This window comes from Hyperolius riggenbachi, chromosome 2 (assembly GCF_040937935.1).
Source record: "Hyperolius riggenbachi isolate aHypRig1 chromosome 2, aHypRig1.pri, whole genome shotgun sequence".
NCBI lineage: Eukaryota > Metazoa > Chordata > Amphibia > Anura > Hyperoliidae > Hyperolius > Hyperolius riggenbachi.
This window is the reverse complement of record NC_090647.1, coordinates 464,954,151-464,980,280: the sequence shown is the minus strand read 5'-3', so window position 1 is coordinate 464,980,280 and position 26,130 is coordinate 464,954,151. Positions and strand designations below refer to the sequence as shown.

The 26,130-nt window shown below is 45.0% G+C and overlaps 1 protein-coding gene across 1 annotated transcript in view; it reads left to right on the top strand.

Annotated features, from left to right (window-relative positions):
- Positions 1-26,130, top strand: part of LRRC75A (leucine rich repeat containing 75A) — a 382,041-nt gene that overhangs the window by 1,611 nt on the left and 354,300 nt on the right. The gene's annotated exons all lie outside the window — the stretch shown is intronic.

Sequence of the window (26,130 nt, the reverse complement as noted above, 5' to 3'; positions counted from 1 at the left end):
AAGTTCTACTTATGTGCTTGTTTTGCTGATCCTCTGCCTTTAATATTTTCTTCATCATTGATGCAGAATTAAAACCTGGTACACACTTTAATGATCGTCCAATCACTGACCAATTTTACCTCCTGTATGTAGTGTGAGGGTTTACCTACACAATCTGCTCCTAGTATTCAATATCTGTTGACCGTAATACTATATGGAGGTGGGAAAATTGGTCAGTGATTGGTCAATCATAAATTAAAGTGTGTACCATGATTTTGTATGCAGCTCAGGTGCTCTGACTCTACTGTCTCCGCGCTTGTTTTTGGTCCAGTAGTCAGACACCACTGGCGATAAATAATCAGCATCTTTAACTAGGGAGTGAAAGTGGAAGCCTCCATATTCTTGTCACATCAGTTTGCAAATATTTTTCTTTTGGGGTGGGGGGAATCAGGGCTGGGCACTATGCCTGCCTGCTGCTCTGAAATACGATGTAGTGTACAGTGTATACTGCGCAGCAGGTTGGACCTGTTGTTTTAAATGGTTCTGTTCTCATGTCCTGGGCTGCTTTCACCAACGCATCACTGCACACATTTTGACAGTGGATGTACTGACATCCATCTAATGAAGGGAACGTGTCTGCTGGAAGGATGTGTGTTGTGATGAAATGTAATGGATATGCCATGTGTGATTAGAACATAAGGAAGGCTTAGATATTTTATTAACATCTTGGTCTATGTTCATAGAGTGGGATGAAACTCCCACTAGAAAACTCTTGCATATATTCACAGGTACGTTAATAATAGTTTTTAAAATATTTCACCCTTTAAAACAAAACCCATTTGTATTAATATTATTACCTTATTGATCCTTCACTTATTTGTGGCAAGGAGGAAGTTGTTGGAAAGGAAGCACTCTGCCTGGCAATCCTCACACTATGCCCGGCCTTTTCCCTAGTAGTGACACATTGGCATGGCAACGGCTGACGCATAAACAGACTGAACTGCACAGCTTTCACTGGCCCGAACATGTTGTCAGTCTTAAGTCCTGTACACGCTCAACAACACTGCCGGATTGTCATCTGACTTTAGTCTGTTTTAGACTGTTGGACGACAATCGGGCATGTGTACATGTGCAAATGACTTGAGCGACTGATAACAGGCGTTTTGAACGATCCAACTGTCAGATCTATTCACATGACTGTTGGTCTGATATCGTGCAGTTGATGCGTGTGTACAAGACGTTTGAACAACTTGTACTTTTTTTCAATGTGTAGTCCATCGTTCCACTTGCGTGCGCAGTATGTAACTGAGTTGGTCGTTTATCCGTCCGAACGTTTGGACATACAGGTCGCGCGATACTTCAGGTTGTGTGGTTCGTCAGATTGAGTGGGTGGTCGTGTGCACGTTGTGCGCTTGTTGGACGTGTGTATGTAGCTTTAAGAATCTGGGGTGTAGTATGAAGATGCCAAAGGAGAGCTTCTGCCTGCCTTGCAACTTCCTCTTTGCTGGGAATAAGAGCAGGATCAACTAGGTAATAATATTATATAAATAATATTATTATATTAATATATTTTAAAAAATGTTTTCCCGCTGTAAGGAGCATTCTTCCCACTTCTTTCATAGGAGTTACCTGATTTGACATAAGACAAATAACATTTCTATTGCGCTTTTCTCCTGGCGGACTCAAAGCACCAGAGCCACAGCCACTAGGATGCACTCTTTAGGCAGTAGCAGTGTTAGGGAGTCTTGCCCAAGGTCTCCTACTGTATAAGTGCTGGCTTACTGAACAGCAAGAGCCAAACTTGAGCCAATTTGAACATACTGTAGGTCACCTGTGTCAGAGGCAGAGCATTTAGGCTGGTTTCACAGTGGGACGTTACAGGTGCACGTTAGAGCAGCCTGTAACGCACCCCACCGCACAGCAATGAAAGATCAATGGGCTGTTCACAGTACCCACGTTGCGTTACTTAGTAACGCTGCGCCATAAGACAACGTACTGCATGCAGTACTTTATAAGCGGCAGAGCCGCGTTAGACTGCTTGCACATGCTCAGTAATGTTGGGGAGGAGCGGAGAGCGGCCAGGCACATGGCTAATTAATATTCACTGCACTCAGTGACGTGCAGTGTTTACTTCCTGGAGCGGCCGCTTTGTGTGGCGATTGGCCGGGCGGGACCACGTGATGCCGCATGCGTCCAAGAGTATGCATCACGGTATCACGGACGCCAGAGTGAGCTGCACAACGCGGCTCACTCTGACTTCCACATCAGAGAGCACAAGACGTTGCGTTAGGGGCACGTTATGCGACCATAACGTCCCCTAAAACGCAACGTCCTACTGTGAAACCAGCCTTAACCAGTACACTATCCAGCCACTAGAGGAAAATCTTTTTAGTTGGGACTTAGGCAAAAAGCAAGCATTTGTTGGCAGCAAAGTAAGAAAGCTTTAGAACCCAACATTTTTATTGCAGTCTGTTGATGAGGTTTTCCCTCACTTCCTGCTCAGCAGATTGAGGTTATTTCACCAAGCAGAAGGGTTAAGCTTTGCAATAGAGATATAAATATCAATAAAAACCTGGTAAAGGTTTACTCCTTTTCACTTTACATAAGATAAAAAGAATAAAAAAAAAATCCTGGTATTGTCTCCCATTTTGGATAATCGCATAACTCTAAAGCTGGCTGTATGAGTTGGATAGTACGGTAACTCTGAGGATCAGACCCGGCAGATCCACATCTCGTGCCTCTTCATCACCTCTTAAAGGGAAGGTCCAAGCAAAAAAAAAAAATGAGTTTCACTTACCTGGGGCTTCTACCAGCCCCATGTAGCCATCCTGTGCCCTCGTAGTCACTCACTGCTGCTCCAGTCCCCCGCTGGCAGCTTTCTGAACTCGGAGGTCAGGGCCACATTGCATACATTTTTACGCATTCCAGCTAGTGCAGGAACAAAAATTTACGCGTTGCACCACTAACGCGTAAAAATGTATGTGTTAATGTTCCTGCACTAGCGGGAACGTGTAAAAATGTACGCAATTCGGCCCTGACCTCCGAGGTCAGAAAGCTGCCAGCGGGGGACTGGAGCAGCAGTGAGTGACTACGAGGGCACAGGATGGCTGCATGGGGCTGGTAGAAGCCCCAGGTAAGTGAAACTCATTTTTTTTTTTTTGCTTGGACCTTCCCTTTAAAGAGGAACTCCAGTGAAAATAATGTAATAAAAAAGTGCTTCATTTTTACAATAATTATGTATAAATGATTTAGTCAGTCTTTGCTCATTGTAAAATATTTCTTCTCCCTGATTTACATTCTGACATTTACCACATGGTGACATTTTTACTGCTGGCAGATGATGTCCGTGGAAGATGCTGCTTGCTTTTTTGGCAGTTGGACTCAGCTGTAAACAGCTGATATTTCCCACAATGCAATGAGGTTCACAAACAGGAAACTGTCAGGACCATGGTCCTAAAATCCCACTTTGGGAGAAGTTTCACCACAGTATCAGCCATACAGAGCCCCCTGATGATCAGTTTGTGAAAAGGAAAAGATTTCTCATGGGAAAGGGGGTATCAGCTACTGATTGGGATGAAGTTCAATTCTTGGTCATGGTTTCTGTTTAAAGGGGTTCTGTGGTATCCTAAAAATCAAACACGCTGACACTTACCTGGGGCTTCTATCGGCCCCCTGTAGCGGTAATGTCCCGCGCCGTCCTCCTCAGATCACTGTTCCCTGCCGCCGGTCCCGGTGTAGATCACTGTGATTTTGCCAGCATTACATTTCTGGTATTTACAGAGAATGCAATACAGCTTCCACTATGAACTTAGCCTTAATTGAATGTTTTAAGGATTGTATTGTGTAAAGCCACCACTTTAATTCGGGTCATGTGTTGTGGTCCTAATAAATCAGTATATAACTGACTGCAGGAGAGTACTGTCTGGTTCTGGGCTTTGGGGAATAGAGTTGCTGCTTAACCCCCTTGCCGGTCCAATTCCCGCGGCAAGGGGGCAGCAGAGCACTTTAAAAAAAAATAAAAAAATATTAAAATCATGTAGTGAGCCCAGGGCTCGCTACATGATAGCCGCTGAGCAGCGGCATCCCCCCACCCACTCCGATCGCCTCCGGCGATCGGAGTAAGCAGGAAATCCCGTACAGAACGGGATTTCCTGCTGGACTTCCCTGGTCGCCATGGCGACGGGGCGGGATGACGTCACCGACGTCATGGACGTCAGAGGGAATCCCGATCCACCCCTCAGGTCTGCCTGGCACTGATTGGCCAGGCTGCGCAGGGGTCTGGGGGGGCTCGGTGCGGCGGGTAGCGGCGGCGATCGCTTACCACACGCAGCTAGCAAAGTGCTAGCTGCGTGTAGGGAAAAACATTTTAAAAAATCGGCCCAGCCGTCCTGGAATGAACCTCCGGTCCCCCAAGGTGACTTATGCTGGGAATACACGTTACGGTTTCCGCGTTCGATTCTCCGCGCGATCTATAAATTCCGACATGTCCGATTCTCCGTTCAATTCTGTTACGCTCGATTTCTCATAGAAGTGAATGGAAAAAAGATAAGAAAAAACAGTTGAAGATAAGAGACTCGAGCGTGGAATCGAATGGCTAACAGATCGTGCCGAGAGTCAAACGCAGAAAACGTAACGTGTATTCCCAGCAATTATTTTGATTTTGGTGGCTGAGCCTGTCGCTCGTTAGCACGCCCGTCGCTGGGAGCATCCTGCGCAGGTGCAGTACGAGAAAATCTTTACTGTGCTTGCGCAGAATGCTCCCAGCGACGAAAGCGTTAACGAGGGCATGGGCAGCCAGGGCCGCGCAGGCACAGTGGCCGGCGACAGGCTCAGTTGCTGAAATAGAAACTAAGCCACTGCGTGGGACCGAAGGATCATTGCAGGACGACTGCAGGTGGCTGGTAGAAGCGCCAGGTAAGGGAAACCTCTTTTTTTTTTTTTTTTTACTTCACTTTAGGTTTCCTTTAAATGTAGTATTTTATATTACAGAGCTTAAGATAAAGGGGAACCTCAGCCTAAACAAACATACTGTCATCAAGTTACATTAGTTATGTTAATTAGTATAGATAGGTAATATAATATCTGACCCACCCTGTTTTAAAAGAACAGGCAAATGTTTGTGGTTCATAAGAACAGCCATCTTTGTCATGGGGGCAGCCATCTTTTTGGTTGAAAGGAGGTGACAAGGAGCAGGAGACACAGTTCCAACTATCTTGTGTGATGATTACCCCTCCCAGCTGCACACGCTAGGCTTCAAATGTCAAATTCAAAATGTAAAAAAAAAATTTTTGCACCAAAACAGCAGAACAAGATAGAGGCCTGCGCGGGTCCACTTTTTCATACCCGCGACCCGCTAACCGCACCCGACCCGCAACCCGCTTTCTGGTGAATTTGATACCCGCAACCCGACCCGCACCCACAGAACCGCTACCCGACCCGCAGGCTCGCTACCTGACCCGCAGGCCCGCTACGCTACCCGCGACCCGCTTTTTTACATTTTCTTCTAAAGTGCACATTTAAAGTAACATTGGGGAGCTGTAAAGTTAATAACACCTATTTTTATACACAAACAAAAGCTAAAGAAGGTTTTTAGCTTGCTTTCACTACCCGTGACCCGTAGGCCGCTACCCGCAACCCTACCCGCACCTGCAACTCGCTACCCGCACTCGACCCACACCCGCAGCTTAAATCAATTCGGGTACCCGAACCCGACCCGCTGCAGGTCTCTAGAACAAGAACAACAAAATCAGAAATCCCATCATGCTTTGCACAGCATCAGGGGAAAAAAGCCCGGGCAGTTTTCTTCTGTGCAGCTAAAAATGAGGCTTGTATAAGAGAAACAAAGTTCTGATGCTGTGAAACTGTTAAAGAAACACAAAGCCTTTTCAGTGCTGCTGAGTCGATTTTTAGTCCGGAGGTTCACTTTAAGATAAAGTTTGGAAGGGTTGTGGCAACTTTTAGGTTGCGTTTGCTGTAGTTGTCCCCCAGATGTTGTGATGTGTCATCTGTCCCAACGTGTTCTCATTACAGGAAGTGAATGACAGCCTCCCTTATTTACAGAAGGGTTGCACCACTTTTTATAGCCATGTGTACTAGCCTCTTACTTCCTGTCCTTCTGCCTAGGCATTAGTCATGTAACTTACATAGGAAATCCATGGAGAGAGGAGTTTAGCTCAAATGTCTACAATGCATTATAAATATCTGTCTTGGGATTGTTCTTTACAGTGGAACTAAAGTCTTCCAATTACATAATAATGGAAATATAAATGAGTATGTTTACTGTGAAAAGGTAAGGTTTGAATTTTGAATGAGATCTTATAGAGCAGTGTTGACCTGCATTTAAAATGCGTTCAGAGTCACGTTTTGCTTGCCTTGCTTTTCCCAAATGCATCTTGTCCTATTCTCCTGCACTTTCAGTTCATTTCTGATTGCGCTGTAATCACTGAGTGGCTCGTTGAACCTGAATGCACTCTGAATGCAACAATCACAATGTGTTAGTTTCTGTGAATCAGCGTTTAATCAAAGACAACGTCTAAATATTACAGACTGGGTTTAACCACTTCAGGATCATAGGCTTACACCCCCCCTAGTGACCAGGCTATTTTTTACTATTTAGTGCTCTGCAGCTTTAAGGGCCCGTTTCCACTAGAGCGAATTTGCATGCGTTTTCTGCATGCAGATTCGCATAACCAATATAAATCAATGGGCCTGTTTCCACTTGTCAGAAATTCTGTGCAGGGGACTGTGCATAAAAAATCTGCACAGCAGAGCCATCAGAATTCGCACACCGCAAGGCTAGTGTGCGATTCGCCTGTAATGTATTTAATTGGAAATTCGCATGCGGTTTCATTATGCAAATTTTCCATGCGAATTCACGTACATTTTCGCTTAAAATGAATGTAAAAGCACACAGGCACTGACATAGTTAAATTTGCATACCTACAAACAGATGCGAATTTTAATGCGTTTTCGCATTAAAATTTGCATACAAATTCGCATCTGTATGCAAATTCGTTTTCCGCAACGGAATCGCACTGCACTAGTGTAAACGGGCCCTTATAGCTTGCTGCAGAGCCATACAACTTAGCATACAAGTGTATCCCCACCATTTCTGCCCACCAACAGGGCTTTCTGTTGGTGGGTTCTGATCGCGGGTGCCATGATTTTTTTTTTTTTATTGATGTATTGGTATTTTTTTATTTTTTTTTATAAAATTGTCCATTTTTATATTTATTTTTTTCCCCCCTTCCTTCCTCCCCAGCCAGCCAATCACGGCGATCCTCTCTCATAGGCATAAGCCAATAAAAGGGGATAGCAATCGGAGCCTCTCCAGAGGACAGCCGAGTGACACGGCTGTCCCCAGTACAGCGCTGTCATAGATCGCAGCACTGTACAATGTAAATAGTCTGCTAGTAGGTAGATTGGCCGCTGGTAGACTGATGATGGAACGGAGCTTCGTCACTCATGCCGCATCGACACTCGCAATCCCCTGTAAAGCCCTGCCCCAGGACTTGACGCCTTTCAGCGTTAGCTGGTCCTGGGGCTGCCACCCTCCCGACGCCAATCGGCATTAGGAGGTCGGGAGGGGGTTAAAGGACAACTGAAGTGAAAGGGATACAGTGGGTTGCAAAAGAATTCGGCCCCCTTGAAGTTTTCCACATTTTTGTCATATTACTGCCACAAACATGAATTAATTTTATTGGAATTCCACATGAAAGACCAACACAAAGTGGTGTACACAGGAGAAGTGGAACGAAAATCATATATGATTCCAAACATTTTTTACAAATAAATAACTGCAAAGTGGGGTGTGCATAATTATTCGGCCCCCTTTGATCTGAGTGCAGTCAGTTGCCCATAGGCATTGCCTGATGAGTGCTAATGATGAAATAGAGTGCACCTGTGTGTGATCTAATGTCAGTACAAATACAGCTGCTATGTGAGGGCCTCAGAGGTTGTCTAAGAGAATATTTGGAGCAACAACACCGTGAAGTCCAAAGAACACACAAGACAGGTCAGGGATCAAGTTATTGAGACATTTAAAGCAGGCTTAGGCTACAAAAAGATTTCCAAAGCCTTGAACATCCCACGGAGCACTGTTCAAGCGATCATTCAGAAATGGAAGGAGTATGGCACAACTGTAAACCTACCAAGACAAGGCCATCCACCTAAACTCACAGGCCGAACAAGGAGAGCGCTAATCAGAAATGCAGTCGAGAGGCCCATGGTGACTCTGGACGAGCTGCAGAGATCTACAACTCAGGTGGGCGACTCTGTCCATAGGACAACTATTAGTCATGCACTGTACAAAGTTGGCCTTTATGGAAGAGTAGCAAGAAGAAAGGCATTGTTAACAGAAAGCATAAGAAGTCCCGTTTGCAGTTTGCCACAAGCCATGTGGGGGGCACAGCAACCATGTGGAAGAAGGTGCTCTGGTCAGATGAGACCAAAATGGAACTTTTTGGCCAAAATGCTAAACGCTATGTGTGGCAGAAAACTAACACTGCACATCACTCTGAACACACCATCCCCACTGTCAAATATGGTGGTGGCAGCATCATTCTTGGGGGGTGCATCTCTTCAGGAGGGACAGGGAAGCTGGTCAGAGTTGATGGGAAGATGGATGGAGCCAAATACAGGGCAAACTTGGAAGAAAACCTCTTGGAGACTGCAAAAGACTTGAGACTGGGGCGGAGGTTCACCTTCCAGCAGGACAATGACCCTAAACATAAAGCCAGGGCAACAATGGAATAGTTTAAAGGGAAGGTCCAAGCAAAATAAAAAAAATGAGTTTCACTTACCTGGGGCTTCTACCAGCCCCATGCAGCCATCCTGTGCCCTCGTAGTCACTCACTGCTGCTCCAGTCCCCCGCTGGCAGCTTAGTGGTTTAATGCGTACATTTTTACGCATAGATTCACTAACGCGTAAAAATGTATGTGTTAATGTTCCCGCACCAACTGGAATGCGTAAAAATGTATGCAATGCGTCCCGCCAACCTCCGAGGTCGGCATGCTGCCAGTGGGGGACTGGAGCAGCAGTGAGTGACTACGAGGGCACAGGATGGCTGCATGGGGCTGGTAGAAGCCCCAGGTAAGTGAAACTCATTTTTTTATTTTGCTTGGACCTTCCCTTTAAAACAAAACATATCTATGTGTTAGAATGGCACAGTCAAAGTCCAGATCTAAATCCAATCGAGAATCTGTGGCAATATCTGAAAACTGCTGTTCACAAACGCTGTCCATCTAATCTGACTGAGCTGGAGCTGTTTTGCAAAGAAGAATGGGCAAGGATTTCAGTCTCTAGATGTGCAAAGCTGGTAGAGACATACTCCAAAAGACTGGCAGCTGTAATTGCAGCAAAAGGTGGTTCTACAAAGTATTGACTCAGGGGGCCGAATAATTACGCACACCTCACTTTGCAGTTATTTATTTGTAAAAAAATGTTTGGAATGATGTATGATTTTCGATCCACTTCTCACATGTACACTACTTTGTATTGGTCTTTCACGTGGAATTCCAATAAAATTGATTCATGTTTGTGGCAGTAATGTGACAAAATGTAGAAAACTTCAAGGGGGCCGAATACTTTTGCAACCCACTGTATGAAGACTGCCATATTTATTTCCCTTATAATGCAGATTGCCTGGTTGTCCTGCTGATTCTCTGCCCCTAATACTTTTAGCCATCGACCCTGAACAGGCATGCAGATCAGATGTTTCTGACTGAAGTCTGACTGCATTAGCTGAATTCTTCTTTCAGGTGTGTGATTCAGACAGTACTGCATCCAAAGAGATCAGCAGGATAGCAAGGGAACTGGTATTTTTTACATGGAAATTAATCTGGCAGCCTCCATATCCCTCCCAGTTCAGGTATCCTTTAGGCTATGCTCACATTCTAAATCGACAGCGCTATCGCAAGCGTTGAGCGACTTATTGAGAGTTTTTAAAGTGCTTTTATAGCATTGCATTAGCAAGAGCTTTTAAAATCCCTGGCACTTAAAAATCCCTGGCACTCTTGTAGTGTGAATCTGCCCTTAAAGTTTGTTTCTTATTACAGTTCTTTCAACTCAGCGGGTGGTAGGCTAGCTGAGACTGCATACACAATCATGTTTGTGGTGGGTATCTGTTGTAGTTGCAGAAACATAGGAGACACAGAGCTTAAGATCCCCCAATCACTCTGTGTAGGACCGCAAATTCAAAGTGTCAACTTGCTGCATTTTTACACAACCGGACCATAAGCACACCCCAAGCCCTGAAAATGGGCTCAATGAGAGCCTATGGAAATGGACAGTACCCGTTTACCCTAGGCATCTCACCTGTCTAGTGGATTTTCAGTTCCACTACCACTGTTCGGTCCATTGCAGGGCATCGGAGCCCATTGGTTTTAAAAAAAACCATATGGGAATCCTCCTTCTGCAACAGGAAAATTCTCATTGATTCATGGTGGACCAATGATACTCCTCCCTGTTGCTAGGTAGTAAATTGCATTGGGTTTTTATACAAATCAACATGCTACCTGGCCTTGTGGATCAAATGGATGGCGGAGAGGACGACTGGAAAAGCAGCAGAAGTTACCGGCGAACAAGCACACAAGTGGCTGCACAAGTGCAGTGGATGGAAACGGCAGTGAGAACGACACAGACGCAAGCGCATCCTTGTAATCGCAGTGTGAACGCATTGCCATCCTAATTAGGGTTGCAACGGTATGAAAATTCACGGTATGATAAACGTCAAAAAAAATACCACGGTATGACGGTATTACGGTATACGGTATTACGCAATTATTCTCATTCCAATCTACCTATAAAAATGTCAAAAAAACAACAATCCCAAACAGTACCAAAAGTAAATCTCATTCTCCCCGTGTCACATGACTGCCTATGGCAGAGAGGGCAGATAATAAGGCCATTTGAAAGCACAGAAGGTTAATATATCTGCTCCCATTAATCAGGAAGTAGAAACTGTGCAGATTTATTTTAGGATTTGTATCAGCTGTAACAAAGAAAGAAATTGCTGTTGCATATCTTTTTGAGCAGAGAGGACGTTCTGAGTTCAGGTCCACTTTAAAAATGCTGGTGGTAAACTTTACTATACACCTTAGTGTACCAGAGATGAAGCATTGTGAAAGTTTTATATATACCTGCGGCTTCCTCCAGCCTCATCATGTGCACGGATCCCTCCCACGCTGCCATCCTCAGCCTTTTCTATCGCTGGTATTGAGTCCGGTAACTTGAGCCAGTTGCGGCCAGTCTGAGCATGCGCAGTGCGTTCTCTGCAGCGGAGAATAATACTACGTAGGCATAGTAATATTTTCTGCCAGAGACAGAGGGAGCGCACTGCGCATGCGTAAAACTGGCAGCGACTGGCCAAAGTTACGGGACTCAGTAACAGCGATAGAAAAGGCTGAGGATGGCGGCGTGGGAGGGATCTGTGCGCATGATCGGGCTGGAGGAAGCCGCAGTTACCTATAAAACTTTCACTATGCTGCGTCTCTGGTTTCCTTTAAAGGATACCAGAGTTGAAAAATAAAATGCAAATGGGTGGAGCGGACATGAATTAGGTGAAGTCCTGTGCTAAGCCACTGCGGACGATTTCTTTTAAAAGTAGGGGGACAGAGTAGAACGGGGGGAGCGGTGGGCATGAGGACACATGACATCACACAAACACACGTACATCAGGCAGACGCACACACACACTCACACACTGTACGTACACACACACACACACACACACACACACACACACACACACACACACACACACACACACCATCACAAACATATACATCAGGCAGACATTCATCCATCAGGCAGACATAGCTCAGGCATCACACACACATGCCATACATTACACACTGGCTGCATTCAAACACAGCACCTCTCACACAGCAACATTGCTTATCTTGTGTCATAAGCTTCAGCTTGTCCACGTGCAGTGTGTCTCTCGCTCCTTCTCCCGGGCGGGCGGGCGGCATACTCATTTTCATGGGGGAGGAGAGCTGGACATTCCTTTGAACACTGATCTGTATCAGTGTTTATGTCAGCTCTGCAGTCGGGGGAGGCAGGGGGCTGCATACATCTAGCAGGAGGGAGAACGGGCTGTTGCTTTTTCTCATTTCCCGTATTTATTTAGGTAGGAATGACCTGGTGACTCCCCCTCTGCCTTTGTGGTACAGTCCACAATAAAAAACCACAAGCGGAAACATGGCGGGCGGGGGAAGGAAAGATCTCTGTGTGCTCTCCAGCCGTGGCCGCCCGCGTCATCACAGGACGCGTATCACCACCCAGCTCCTGCACTCATGTCGGCAAGCCTCCCGCAATCAGGAACTAGCTTTGGGAGCTTGCCTTCCTAACGGAGGGAGACGGAGAGCAGGACAATGCCGGAGCGGTGGCGGGGGAAACGGAAATGCAGCCTAAACCGGTATTTCCTAAAAGTGCTTACCGTGATTACCGTGCATTGTAAAACCATGGTATACCGCGATACCGGTAAATCGCGGCAACCCTAATCCTAATGCATTTTAAATACATTCAGTCTCATCCAGAGACTAACTGAGTTCAAAGCAATTAGACACAAACTCCAAATGCTGCTGAATTGTACTGGCTGCATTCGGGAAAATGTGACCCAAGTCAAATGCTGCTCTGAATGCATTCTAAAAGTAGGTTATCCTTGCTTTTGTATGCTCTTACTTAAAGGAACACTATCAAACCAAGTGCTCTAAAATGACCATGTACAAAAAATGTCTATGTAGCTGTGTAAACATTTTCCTACTTTTCATGCTAAATATCAGAGGCAAAAGCTGTGTGTAGATTTTGGAATGTTTCATTTGCAAAGGTGAATCTCTGTTTCAATATTACACTGTGTTTTGCAAAGTTACCCTTTATGAAAAGCCTCTGGTGTCAGGTTTCACACACAATTACAAATGTTTATGTTGCACATAAAATACATTTCTTCTGCTCTCAATGCAGACAGCTCATTCAGAGACACAAGCAGCTGCAGATACACAACAGATGTAGTGTGAGGGAATCCCCCCTACCTCATGATAAAGAAGCCCATCAGATTTGACGTCAGTGAAGTGGGAAATTACTTTGATAGTATACAAACAGATAAGCATTGAAATGTATACACCCGCACTTAGCAGCATTTCCCAAACGATTCCTATTTCAATTGAAAAAAAATGTTAATCAATAGTGTTCCTTTAAAACATTTCTGAAGCAAAAATTGGATTAAAACAGAATTACCTCAGTAGTGGGAAGCCTATGGATAGTCCAGAGTCTTGCCCAATTCTCTTACACCCCACTGTTCCAGCGCTGCGTCTCCAAATATATTCAATAAGTGCTAATATATTCAGAAGTGAATATACTTCTCATGGCCCTGCTTCCGCCTGGGCACCAGCTTCTCTATACTGTGCATGTTGGAGTAAGGTCTGTGCATGCCCAGTAGCTCATGCACAGTTTTTTTCTTCCCTGCACAAGCTCTTTGTTCTACTGGGCTTGCATGGATGTCCAGTACGGAGAATAAACGTAAGGGAACATACCTCTGTCTCACACATACATCCATGTACTGAAGACCTCTGTCTCACACATACATCCATGTACTGATGACTTCTGTCTCACACACACATCTATGTACTAATGGTCTCACACACACATCCATGTACTGATGACCTCTGTCTCACACACACATCCATGTACTGATGACCTCTGTCTCACACACACATCCATGTACTGATGACCTCTGTCTCACACACACATCCATGTACTGATGACCTCTGTCTCACACACACATCCATGAACTGATGACCTCTGTCTCACACACACATCCATGTACTGATGACCTCTGTCTCACACACACATCCATGTACTGATGACCTCTGTCTCACACACGCATCCATGAACTGATGACCTCTGTCTCACACACACATCCATGTACTGATGACCTCTGTCTCACACACACATCCATGTGCTGATGACCTCTGTCTCACACACACATCCATGTGCTGATGACCTCTGTCTCACACACACATCCGTGTACTGATGACCTCTGTCTCACACACACATCCGTGTACTGATGACCTCTGTCTCACACACACATCCATGAACTGATGACCTCTGTCTCACACACACATCCATGTACTGATGACCTCTGTCTTACATACATTCATGTACTGATGACCTCTGTCTCAGACACACATCCATGCAGACATCAAACCAACAAACGTTGATTCCGGTGATACCTTTAATACCTTTAATGACTAACTGTACATGGTTTATTGCAAGCTTTCGAAACGTTAAAGAGGAACTTTAGCCTAAATAAACGTACTGTCATTACGTTAAATCAGTTATGTTAATTAAAATAGATAGGTAATATAAATGTTTGATTTCATGAGGGCAGACATCTTTTTGGTTAAAAAGAAGTGACAGGGAGCATGAGACACAGTTCCAACTGTCCTGTGTGCTGATCACCCCTCCCAGTTGCTAGGCAACGTGAATAACAACATAGGAAATCCCATCATGCTTTGCACAGCATCAGGGAAAAAAAGCCCGGGCAGTTTTCTTTGATGGGTGGAGCTCAGCTAAAAATGCAGCTAAAAATGATGCTTTGGTAAGAAAAACAAAGTTCTGATGCTGTGAAACTGTTAATGAAACACCAAGCCTTTTCAGTTCTGCTGAGTAGATTTTTAGTCCGGAGGTTCACTTTAAGTTTCCTCTTCAGGCATTATACAGAACTGGATCAGAACCATACGTTTTCGAAAGCTTGCAATAAACCATGTACAGTTAGTCATTAAAGGTATCACCGGAATCAACGTTTGTTGGTTTGATGTCTGCATTTCTGCTCCTCGACTAACACCGGACTACACTTCACTTGCTACACACATCCATGTACTGATGACCTCTGTCCCACACACACATCCATGTACTGATGACCTCTGTCTCACACACACATCCATGTACTGATGACCTCTGTCTCACACACACATCCATGTACTGATGACCTCTGTCTCACACACACATCCATGTACTGAAGACCTCTGTCTCACACACACATCCATGTACTGAAGACCTCCGTCTCACACACACATCCATGTACTGAAGACCTCTGTCTCACACACACATCCATGTACTGATGACCTCTGTCTCACACATACATCCATGTACTGATGGCCTCTGTCTCACACTTACTTCTATGTACCGATGACCTCTGAATCACACTTACATACATGTACTGATGTCTCATACGTACATCCATGTACTGATGACCTCTGTCTCACACATACATCCATGTACTGATGGCCTCTGTCTCACACATACATCCATGTACTGATGCCTGCAAATGTGCACTGCCCATTATCCTGATTATCCATACACCAGGAATGTTTGAAGTTATTACATTTAGGCCCCGTTCACACTTGCGTTTTTGCAAAAAACGGAACGGATGTCCGGATCCGTTCTGTGCGCATCCGGACCGGATGCGTACGATTGCACTCCGGATCCGTTCCGGATCCGTTCCGTTTGCATCCAGATTTTCATCAGTAGGTTTCATCAGGTTGATATCCGGATACGTTTGAAAAGAGATACAGACTATATAAATTCTTGGGGTCTGGGAGGTCTGCAGAAGCCCTGGGGTCATTGTTGGAGACAGCCTGACTTATGGAGACAATCCTTGGATATAGAGACTGCAGTTTGGACCATGGATCCAGTGTTTTTGTACTCCTTTTACCTGGGAATTGTCTCCTTTTTGATTTTTACCTATTACTATGTGGGAAGAAGGCGTGCTCCTCGCAGGAGATGGTGGGTGCACCAGGCAGGTAGCTGCTGCACCTGTAGAATCAGGTCCTCAGGTGTGTAGGGCCTCACCTCTTCGTCCGACATGCTGCCAAATATCTCCAGCCACAAGTCACTGCTGCTCCACTCCTCAAACGCTGGGCCCATTAAAACGCATAGGAAGTGGGTAGAACGTCCAGATTTTTTATAGCCAGTGTGTTGCCTCCTTTCAGTTTCTCATTGGTTCAGCTGTGCGGATGGTGCAGTCAGGATCCGGTCCGGGTGCGGCGGCCGGATCCGACTTACGTGAAAAATAGAGCAAGTTGGAAAAGTGTCCGGAGTCTGTATCCAGTCCGGATCCGGTCCGCGCGTAATGTACGAGTATGTACGCATCCATAGACTATCATTGGATTGCCAAACGTCCGTTCCGTTTGTACAGTATACGTTCCGGATCCGGTCCGGAAAATCCTGACCACTAACGCAAATGTGAACCCAGCCCTACATGGACCAGCTGATTACTGAAAGACATGCAGATCCCTTACCCCCCCCCCCCTGACTTCATGTAACCTGATTATTATTTTTTTGAATACCATGATTTTTGTTAGGCTTTATTATACAGAAGGGTTCCATTATATATAGTATGGATGGCGATAATGCTGTTGAAAAATAATCTGCGTTCTACAAAGAAGGCTAAAGACCTTACTGGAAAGGTTAAATGAGGCAAATAAAGCGTACATGATGCCATTAAATGAATCCTTTATATAATGCTCTAATCTTCTACTAAATGTGATATAATATTCACGACTGCCGGGCTGGGTAATCAAGGCACATCTGGTATTCTGTTTGATGTCTTTAAAGTGATATTTTTTTATTTCATCATTTGGTTGTAAACCCAGTCCAGCCATTCTGTATAATTCAAAAACATCCAGTCTTCTGTGCAAGTGGGAAAGTCCAGGGAAAGCCAGGGACACCAGGGGAGCTGAGAAAGGATGTGAGGGCAGGAATCCCCCAGCAGATTCAATCATCAATATGGTTGTACTCACACCTTGCTTCACTGATCAACAACTCAGATTAATGTACAGAAAGCCAAACAGGGACAAACACTGTTTTCAAATGCAATAATGAGGCAGCCAATAGAAATATTATGGTTACAGCATAAAGTTAAAGAGAACCTGTCACAAATATGAATTTGTAGTAATCATAATCTCTCATCTGAAATTGTACAGAGCCACAATAATTTAACATGCTTATAGACTGTTTTGGATTGGTTGATCCTCAACAGTGCATGGCATGGATTAATGTGGCTCTATGGAGTAGGACTTGAAATACCCAGAGTTACAGATTCCCTAGCAAGCTCATGGTGAACCAGAACTCTAACACATGTTTGCATTCCAGCGGTTCTGGAGGTTATTATTATTATTTATTCATATAGCGCCAACATATTCCACAGCGCTTTACAAAACACAGTAAGACAACACAGGGAACATAGGTACAACCAAAAAATATACAGCAGAGTCTCAAGCAGCACAAATGTTGCAACAAAAACAGTAAACATTAAACATTGGGAGGAGCGAAGTTTGCGGGAGGGACAATATCTAGAGATTAGTGAGGAGATGTATGGAGGGCACAACTCGTGAAGGGCTTTGTATGTTAGAGTCAGGAGTTTGAACTGGATCCTCTGGGAAATGGGTAGCCAGTGGAGGGAACGGCACAGTGGGGCTGCATCAGAGGAGCGTGTGGAAAGGTGAATATGGCAGGCAGCTGAATTTTTAGAAGGGATGGGAGAGGTGCTAGCCGCTTTTTTTTGGTAGACCACAGAGCAGGGTGTTGCAGTAGTCTAGACGGGAGATGATTAAGGCGTGTACAAGCATTTTGGTGGCCTCTTGTGTGAGGAAGGGACGGATACAGAATATATTTCTGAGCTGGAAATAGCAGGCGTTGGTTATTGAGGCAATGTGAGGTTTAAAGGAGAGCTCTGAGTCATGTATAACCCCCAAGCAGCGGGCCTTAGCGGCAAGGCTGTGGAGTCGGTACAAAAATACTCCGACTCCTTAGTTTTTGAAACCACGACTTCAACTCCGAATCCGGGTACCTAAAATGGCCCAGAATCCGACTCCTTAGTCTAATACTTAACAGGGCGGTGGATTTTGTACAAAAATCATCCGACTCCGACTCCTCAGTTTATGAAATGAACGACTCCGACTCCGGGTGCCCAAAATTTCCTCGTCTCCAACTCCGACTCCACAGCCCTGCTTAGAGGTCGAGGTTATTGGGATGTTGTCTACAGTTAAGGTTGAAATTGGTGGGGGTGTAGACTGTGATGGTGGAAAAATCACAATTTCTGTTTTACTCATATTGAGTTTGAGGAAGCGGGAGGACATGAATGCAGAAACGGCATATAGACAATCTGGGACTCTGTATGGTGTATGGCTGCAGTTCAGTCCAATATGGGTTGTAAATCCAGGAAGTCCAGGACCTTTAATAATGGACCTATTCAGGCCCGCGCATGCGCAGTCTATCATTGATGCAGCTCTGGCACTTCACATGAACTGAGCTGTGCTTGTGCACGATTGTGAAGACAGCCGGAGGGGCGTCAGTGAGAAACTGCGCATCCACTGCACGGACCAGAATACTCCAGTCTGATGAATTTATGTTTTTGAAGGTTTTATGTTTTTCAAGGTTTTATGTCAGCACCATGGTCCTGATATCACACTGTGGGAGGGGTTGCACCACAATATCAGCCATACAGACCCCCCCCCCCCCCCGATGATCTACTTGAGAAAAGGTAAAGATTTCTCATGGGAAAGGGGGTATCAGCTACTGATTGGGATAAAGTTCAATCCTTGCTTACAGTTCCTCTTTAAGTTCAAGGATAAGTGTTCACAGAGAGCTAATGCTATCCAGAATGCCGTGTTCAGGTTCACTTTAAAGAATTCTATTGTGGTCCAGAACTTCGAGGAGCAGCTTTGCCAGCATGGAAAACTTGCAAAACTGCAATTTCTTCCAAAAGAAAACCAGCAAATGCAAAAAACAACTTTGTGCTGCAATACTGATTTCACATAAAGAGCTGGCTCATCTTTGCTCCTGACATTATCCAGTCCTGTTTCTCATATTCTCAGCAATTTCACTAATGATGTCTTGAGAAGTTATTGGCTCTATAACTAACCAGCCCTGCACATTTTGCGGAGTACAGGTATTGCTGTTTCTCATTGCTAGGGGTAATAAATAGAGTGTGGACATCCTGGGTCTTGGCATATTCTAGGAAGCCTCGGGCTGAATCACAGCTGTTTCTTTGATCTTTTGCTAATTATTTTTTACCTGTGCTGCAAAAGTGAAATTCTCCAAACCATAAAGCAGGCTTTATCAAAGCAGGTTTTGAATTACATCAATTTTTTTTTGTATTTTTTTAGTCTGAATCATTAGGCTGTTGGCGTGGACAGCATCATAGCTTGAGGGGTAGAGGTGCTAATGGAATTCCAATTTCTCACTTAATTTCTGTTTTCCTCATCAGGCTGGTGGTTATTTTGCTTTAGCTTCTTGGGACAGTGGGACACAGCAGTTTCCAAAGTGGCCTAATTTTTCAGCAAGATTCCCGATGTCTTATTCTAGTTGTTTAGGTCTTGCTTCAATTTGGGGACATTTGACCACTTTTTTGGCTACAGTGTTTTGTTGTCTTGTTGTCTACCTATAAAGACAATGGCTAGGATTTTGTTTTCTTTACTAATCTTCTTAGCTATCCTAGTCTTATATTTATGTTTGCACACAATCCTCCACCCCTGAGGATTCTAGCCTCATATATATGTACACATAATTCTCTACTCCTAAGGATTCTCGCCTCATGTATACGTACACACACAGTGCTCCACCCCTGAGGATTCTAGCTTCATGTATATGTACACACATAATCCTCCACCCCTGAGGATTCTCGCCTCATGTATATGTACACACACAATGCTCCACCCCTGAGGATTCTAGCCTCATGTATATGTACACACACAGTGTTCCACCCCTGAGGATTCTAGCTTCATGTATATGTACACACACAATGCTCCAGCTCTGAGGATTCTAGCCTCATGTATATGTACACACATAATCCCCCACCCCTGAGGATTTTAGCCTCATGTATATGTACACACATAATCCTCCACCCCTGAGGATTCTATTCTCCTGTATACACACAAGGCCAGAATTATACTTTTAGCATTCCAAGGTCAACTTTCTTGTGTCTCCCTTTCCATGTGCAGCAGCATCCATTTCCAGCCCTCTCTCCCATGTGTTGCTTCCCATTTGCAGCCTTCTTTTACAGTTTGCTGCCTCCTCCTCTAAATGCAGTCACTCCTGTTCCATGTCTAGCCGCCTTTGTGGCCTTTCCATAAATCCAGCTCTGCAAATACACATCTCCAACTTTGGGTTGACCTCCTCTTTATCACTTTTGTAAGTGTGGTGATATTATACTCATAAAGTTGGAGAATCAACTGTTTTGACCTTCACAACTAGACCTCATTGGTCCCTTTTTAATAAGAAATGACAATCCGATGATAGATTTCCATCTTTTTTTTTTTCCATTCTTAAAAAAATTAGGTGCCCATACATTACTCGAACTTCCTGCACAATCGGCTATTCAATTCATCGAATCGAGGAGAATTGATTATGTTCAATTACATGCGATCAATGGAAATAGGCTGAACGATGTTGTGCATCCATGCTCTGAAACCAAAAATCGATTCGTGTCGATCAAAACCATGTGACCAGTAGCCGATTCATTTACAATCGACCAATATTTTCCATCCTGCCTGATCTAGTAAATTGGTCGATTCTACCATGGCAAAAGTTTCCAGTAGTGTAATCCGTTTATCCCGTGATTTTCTCCTGAGCGCATTTGCCATCCTGTTGTGTTACATGTACAATTGAGGGGTAGGAGTGCAGGAAAATCGCATAGCAATCGCACCACTATGTGATTTTCCTGTGTGATTTTTGTCAATTGAAAATATTTCCTCACTGTTTTTCTTTTCTGGCGCACATCCCAAAGGCAAAACGCTCCGCATTGTACATCCGATGGACTGCAGCGCAATTGCAGCGGAATCGCAGTAGTAGACATTAGAAAGAAACGCAAGCACATCAAAAACATTGTTTCTGCAGAAATAACCTGTTTTTCAGGCACCCAGCTGATCGCCATCTTTGTAAATAGACCTGCAAGTGTGTGTTGATGGCTTTTTTTCCTATACAGAGGATAGGAAACGACTATCTCGGCCCATGTGCATCACTGACATTTATCAGCAAGTCACCGGGGCTCACAGGGATCATAACGTGATGGAGGATGACCTGATGACTTATCAGTTTGTGCTGCAATTACAGGGAGATTTTTGATGATGGTCTTAAAGGAAATCTGAAGGGAAAAGAAACCCATGATAAAATTAATTGTATGTGTAGTACAGCTAAGAAAGAAAACATTAATAGCACAGATATGGTTCTCATATTTTTTCCAGTACAGGAAGAGTAAAGAAACTTCACTTGTTAACTATGCAATACAGATTCTCTGAGCTCTCCGACCAAGCTTGGTTTGATCCAGTGCTGTTTCCTGAAGCACTTCTCTCAACCTGCCTCTCACTGTTTCTTGTTTGTTTAAGGTTTTACTGCAGGAAAGTTCAAAGGGTCATTACCTCTGTTTCATAGTTTAAAATACAGAGTGTAGTTTGTATACTGCAGATATTATAGATTTATGCAATGTTATAAAAAACAAAGCTATATAACTGAAAATAAAAATATGAGACTCTTTTCGTTGCTACTAATCAGGGCTGTGGAGTCGGAGTTGAGGAGTCGGAGTCAGAGCCATTTTGGGTACTTGGAGTTGGAGTTGGTGGTTTCATAAAATGAGGAGTCGGATTTGGATGTTTTTTGTACCGACTCCACAGCCCTGCTTCTAATACTCTATTAATTATCTGTACTACAAATACAATTAATTATATCATATGTTTGTTTTTGCTTCACTGTTACTTCAATTAAAAAAAACAAAACAAAACGCAGCTGATTTCCATCTGTAGGCCATCTGAAGCACTCTGCATCTGCACCTTCCAGCCTAAAGAGCATATAATAAGAAACAATGGACCATTCTGAGTCACACATAAGATGTTTATACATATTAATGACATAACCTCTTGCACTATCAGTTCAGCCTATGGGTTCCTTTTAATATGCAGCCAACAGTTTCAATATCTTTTCTGCTGAAGGCGTCTTGTTGTGTGCAGGATGTAGTGGAAATGAAAGTGTGTAACGTGATGGACAAGCACACTGATCATTGTTACCCTCCTAGTGTTGCTTAGGGGTGTTTAAATTGTATATGATAGAATCCTGCAGATTCTCTCTTTGCCTACTCACTTGTCAAATCTGTCATAAATACTTCCCAGGCAGAAGCAAACTTTGCATAGATATGCACCGCGCTGTGCAATGTGCGGGTTTTATCCCCAGGAAGAAGCGTTTCACTTAAAGAAAAATGAATTTGCTTTTCAGTCTTCTACAGTAGATAAAAGGGACCTAAACTCACTGTAATGCTTTTTACAAGGATTGATTTAAAGGTAACGAGACACATTTTTTTAAAATTTAACAATCAAATGACTCCACAGGCTCAGAACAGTTTCTTTATCGGGGTAGCGTCCATCAAATTGAGTACATTTTAAAGAGACACTGAAGTCTCGTAAAAATCATATTTTTATTTAAAAAATGTGTTTATCATCGTAGCCCTACCTAAACCGCCGCATCCCCGTCGCTGAAATCTAAGTAAATCCCCCCCTAACTTCCCCCTCCCTCTCCCCCGCAAAATCCACGACTTCCTCCCTACGTCCTCCAGGACGGCCCTCCTGAGATTGTGTAGTCTCCCCTCCCAAATCGGAAACACCTGACAAGAATTAGAATAATAATTAGTATAAATCCCACCCCTCCACAATCTCCCCTCCTGTTTTTTGTATGTTTCCTACACTCACCACGGAAGCACCTACGGAGTCCTGGTGGTAGGGGAGCCTGATGGCACCTACTTTGTCTAAGGATGGCCAGGCAGGAGGATTGAAAGGATGTCGTTGGAAAGCGGTACGAGTCAGCGCTGGGCGCGACCCGTCTGGTGGTTTTTTAGGCAGCCAGACCTTTTCTCCACTTGGGGGTGGGGGAGGTTGTAGGATTTCTCCCATCCCACTGCTCTCCTAGACGGCATGGCGGCTGGGTGACGCCGTCTCCTCTTCCGCATTGAAGTTCCGGAAGTTGGAGGCGGAAGTGACGCGGAGGCACGCCGCATGGCGCAGAGGCGGCGGCGTGCGCGTACATTAAAGGGGCGGTTCCGGCGTGCCAGCGGGGGTCATTTGCACGCAGTCTGGCCACGCGTTACAGCTCTATCTCCGCACAGCACAGCCGCAAGCAGGAACGCCAGATCACCCAGCACGCCAGCAAGTTTGCACTGAGTGCAGCAACACTCTGCAGGGGCCATGCAGCAGCCAACAGAGCCCTCTCCAGAGACGAAGCAGACGCCTCCGGCTGGCACTGAGGAGTCAGGTCAGCAGCCGGTAAGGTTCCTTGCATTCCTGTTTTATTATGCTACAGTGTGCTAGTCTGTTACTAGCTAAAACATTCCCTGGATTTGTTTATGTTTCTTACAGAAGCCAGTCAAGAGCTCAGGAAAATCTAATAAGTGTACTAAATGTGGGGGCAGGCTACCTGAGGGAACTTCTAAATCTTTATGTACTGATTGTTACAATAAATCAAAGTCTCATTCTCCGAGACCCGAGAGCACTACTGTAGCATTGTTAGATTTAATGAAATCAATGAAACAGGAATTGGCTACTACATTTTCTGCATTTAGAGCAGCTCTACCTCCTTGTCCAGTCCAGATGGTCCCTCTTCCACAGGTTCCGGCAGCTTTACCAGCATCATCTACTGCCCAGCCTGTTGTAATAACTTCCCAATTACAGGTTCCACAGACTGGTTCTGTCCCTATCGATCAGAGTATATCCTTGCCTGTACTCCCTAGTACCCAGAGGGTGGATACGGAGGTTCCCCAGAACGTTGGTATTGAGACTCCCTCACCGTTTTCGGACGTTTCTGAGGCATCAGATGAGGGAGAGCTGGCTGAGTCTGACGCTTCAGGTAATACATCAGCTACAGTTCCTAGGTATTTGTTCAATGCTGAGGACACGTCTGAGCTGCTGAAAGCAGTTTATGATTCGGAACAAATTGAACAACCCAGGCCATCCTCTACTCCACAAGATGATATTTATAGGGGACTAGAGGATCGCGGAGGTCGGGTTTTTCCTGTCCATAGAGCTGTCAGGAGTATTATTTCCGCTCAGTGGAAGGATCCGGAGGGAAGGCTTTTTATCCCTAGATCTTTTAAACGGCGTTTTCCCTTTAACATGGAGGAACATGAATCATTGTTCAAGTGTCCTCGATTAGATGCTCCTCTTTCTCAGTGTTCCAAGGATACTGATTTATCCTTTGAAGATATGGGGACCTTGAAGGACCCGATGGATAGGAAGGCAGAGGCCCTGCTTAAAAGAGCGTGGGATTCAACGTCCTTCTCTTTTAAACCGGCCATTTCCTCGGTTTGTGTAGCCCGGAACTTGGATAAGTGGGTTCGTGGGCTCCAGGAACGTCTGGAGGAGGGCACTCCACATGCTAGAATCCTAGAGAGCCTTCCGGTTATCATCAAATCTATTGCCTTCCTGGCGGACGCAGCAACTGAATCCCTCAGAGCTGCCGCCAAGACAGCGGCCTTAATTAACTCAGCACGAAGGGCCGTTTGGTTAAATACGTGGCAGGGAGATGTTACCTCCAAGCAGAAGCTATGTGGAATGGCGTTTCAGGGGGATCTTTTGTTCGGACGAGATTTGGACTCGGTTTTGGAAAGATCTTCCAATAGAGCCAGGAAATTCCCGGATAAGAATAAGAGCGGGAAGCGGTCCTTTCAGAGCAGGAAGCCCTTTCTTAGGCAGGACCAGCCGAATAGAGGGCAAAGACAAAATAAGAAATGGACCTATAATGCAGGCAGAGGCAGGCCATTCCTGTTCAATAAACCCCAGCCAGCCCCGTCCACTGCAAAGTCCGCCAAGTGACAGCCAGATCCCGGTGGGGGGGAGACTTCTCCACTTCTTTCCGGAGTGGCAGAAGATAACAAACAACGACTTTATTCTATCTCTGATCCAGCTGGGTTACAAGATAGAATTTGTATCTCCTCCTCCCTCCCGGGTGATAGTCACTTCTATCCCCAGGGACCAGATCAAGGCAGAGGCCCTTATGGACTCGGTTTCCTCTCTTCTACAGAAGAACGTGATTCGACCGGTTCCAGCTCAGGAACAGGGGAAGGGGTTCTATTCGCGGGTATTTTTAATCCAGAAGAAGTCAGGGAAGTTTCGAATGATATTGAATTTGAAACCCTTGAATCCCTACATTGTAGTGAAGAGGTTCAGAATGGAGAGCATTGCCTCAGTTCGCAACCTCATATCTCCAGGGGATTTTCTGGCATCAGTGGATCTGGAGGATGCTTACCTCCACGTCCCGATACACCCGCTGTTTCAGAAATATCTGAGATTTGCAGTCCGGACGGGGGAGTCGATATGCCATTTTCAATATCAGGCTCTCCCGTTCGGAATTTCGTCGGCCCCAAGAATCTTTACGAAGATTATGGCAGAGGTGATGTCCTTTTTACATCTCCACAATATAAGGGTCCTGCCTTACTTGGACGACTTCCTTTTTATGGCAGGGACCCGAGAAGCCTTGCAGAGGGAGCTAAATTTTTCACTCCAGCTCTTGAGCAGTCTGGGTTGGATAGTGAGCATGGAAAAGTCTCAATTGCACCCGGTTCAGAGCTTAATTTTTTTGGGGCTAAGTTGGGACACGACGGTCAGACGTGTCTTTCTACCCAAGCAGAAGATAGACAAGCTGAGGTCAGAGATTCAGGGAATCAGATTGGATTCTCAGGTTCCTCTTCGAAGGTTAGTATCAATCCTGGGTTTAATGTCGTCTGCCATTCCAGCAGTAGAATGGGCCCAGGCCCACTCTCGGGGCCTACAGACTTGGGTCCTAGCGAATTGGGACAGAGATCACCGGTCTTTAGACAGGAGAGTGATGTTACCCGACCAGGTTATACAGTCACTTCTCTGGTGGGATCATTTGATCAATCTAGACCGGGGTCGCAGATGGAACCAGGAGATCCCATTAAAGTTGTATACGGACGCGAGCGCCTGGGGTTGGGGTGCCCACTGTTTGGGTCACCAGGCTCAGGGACGATGGGACGAACAAATGTCTCACAAATCATCCAATTACAGAGAACTCAGGGCGATCCTTCTGGGATTACAGGCCTTGCATCCGGTAATCTCCGGCTCGGAAGTCCTTGTGTTCTCGGACAACTTTGT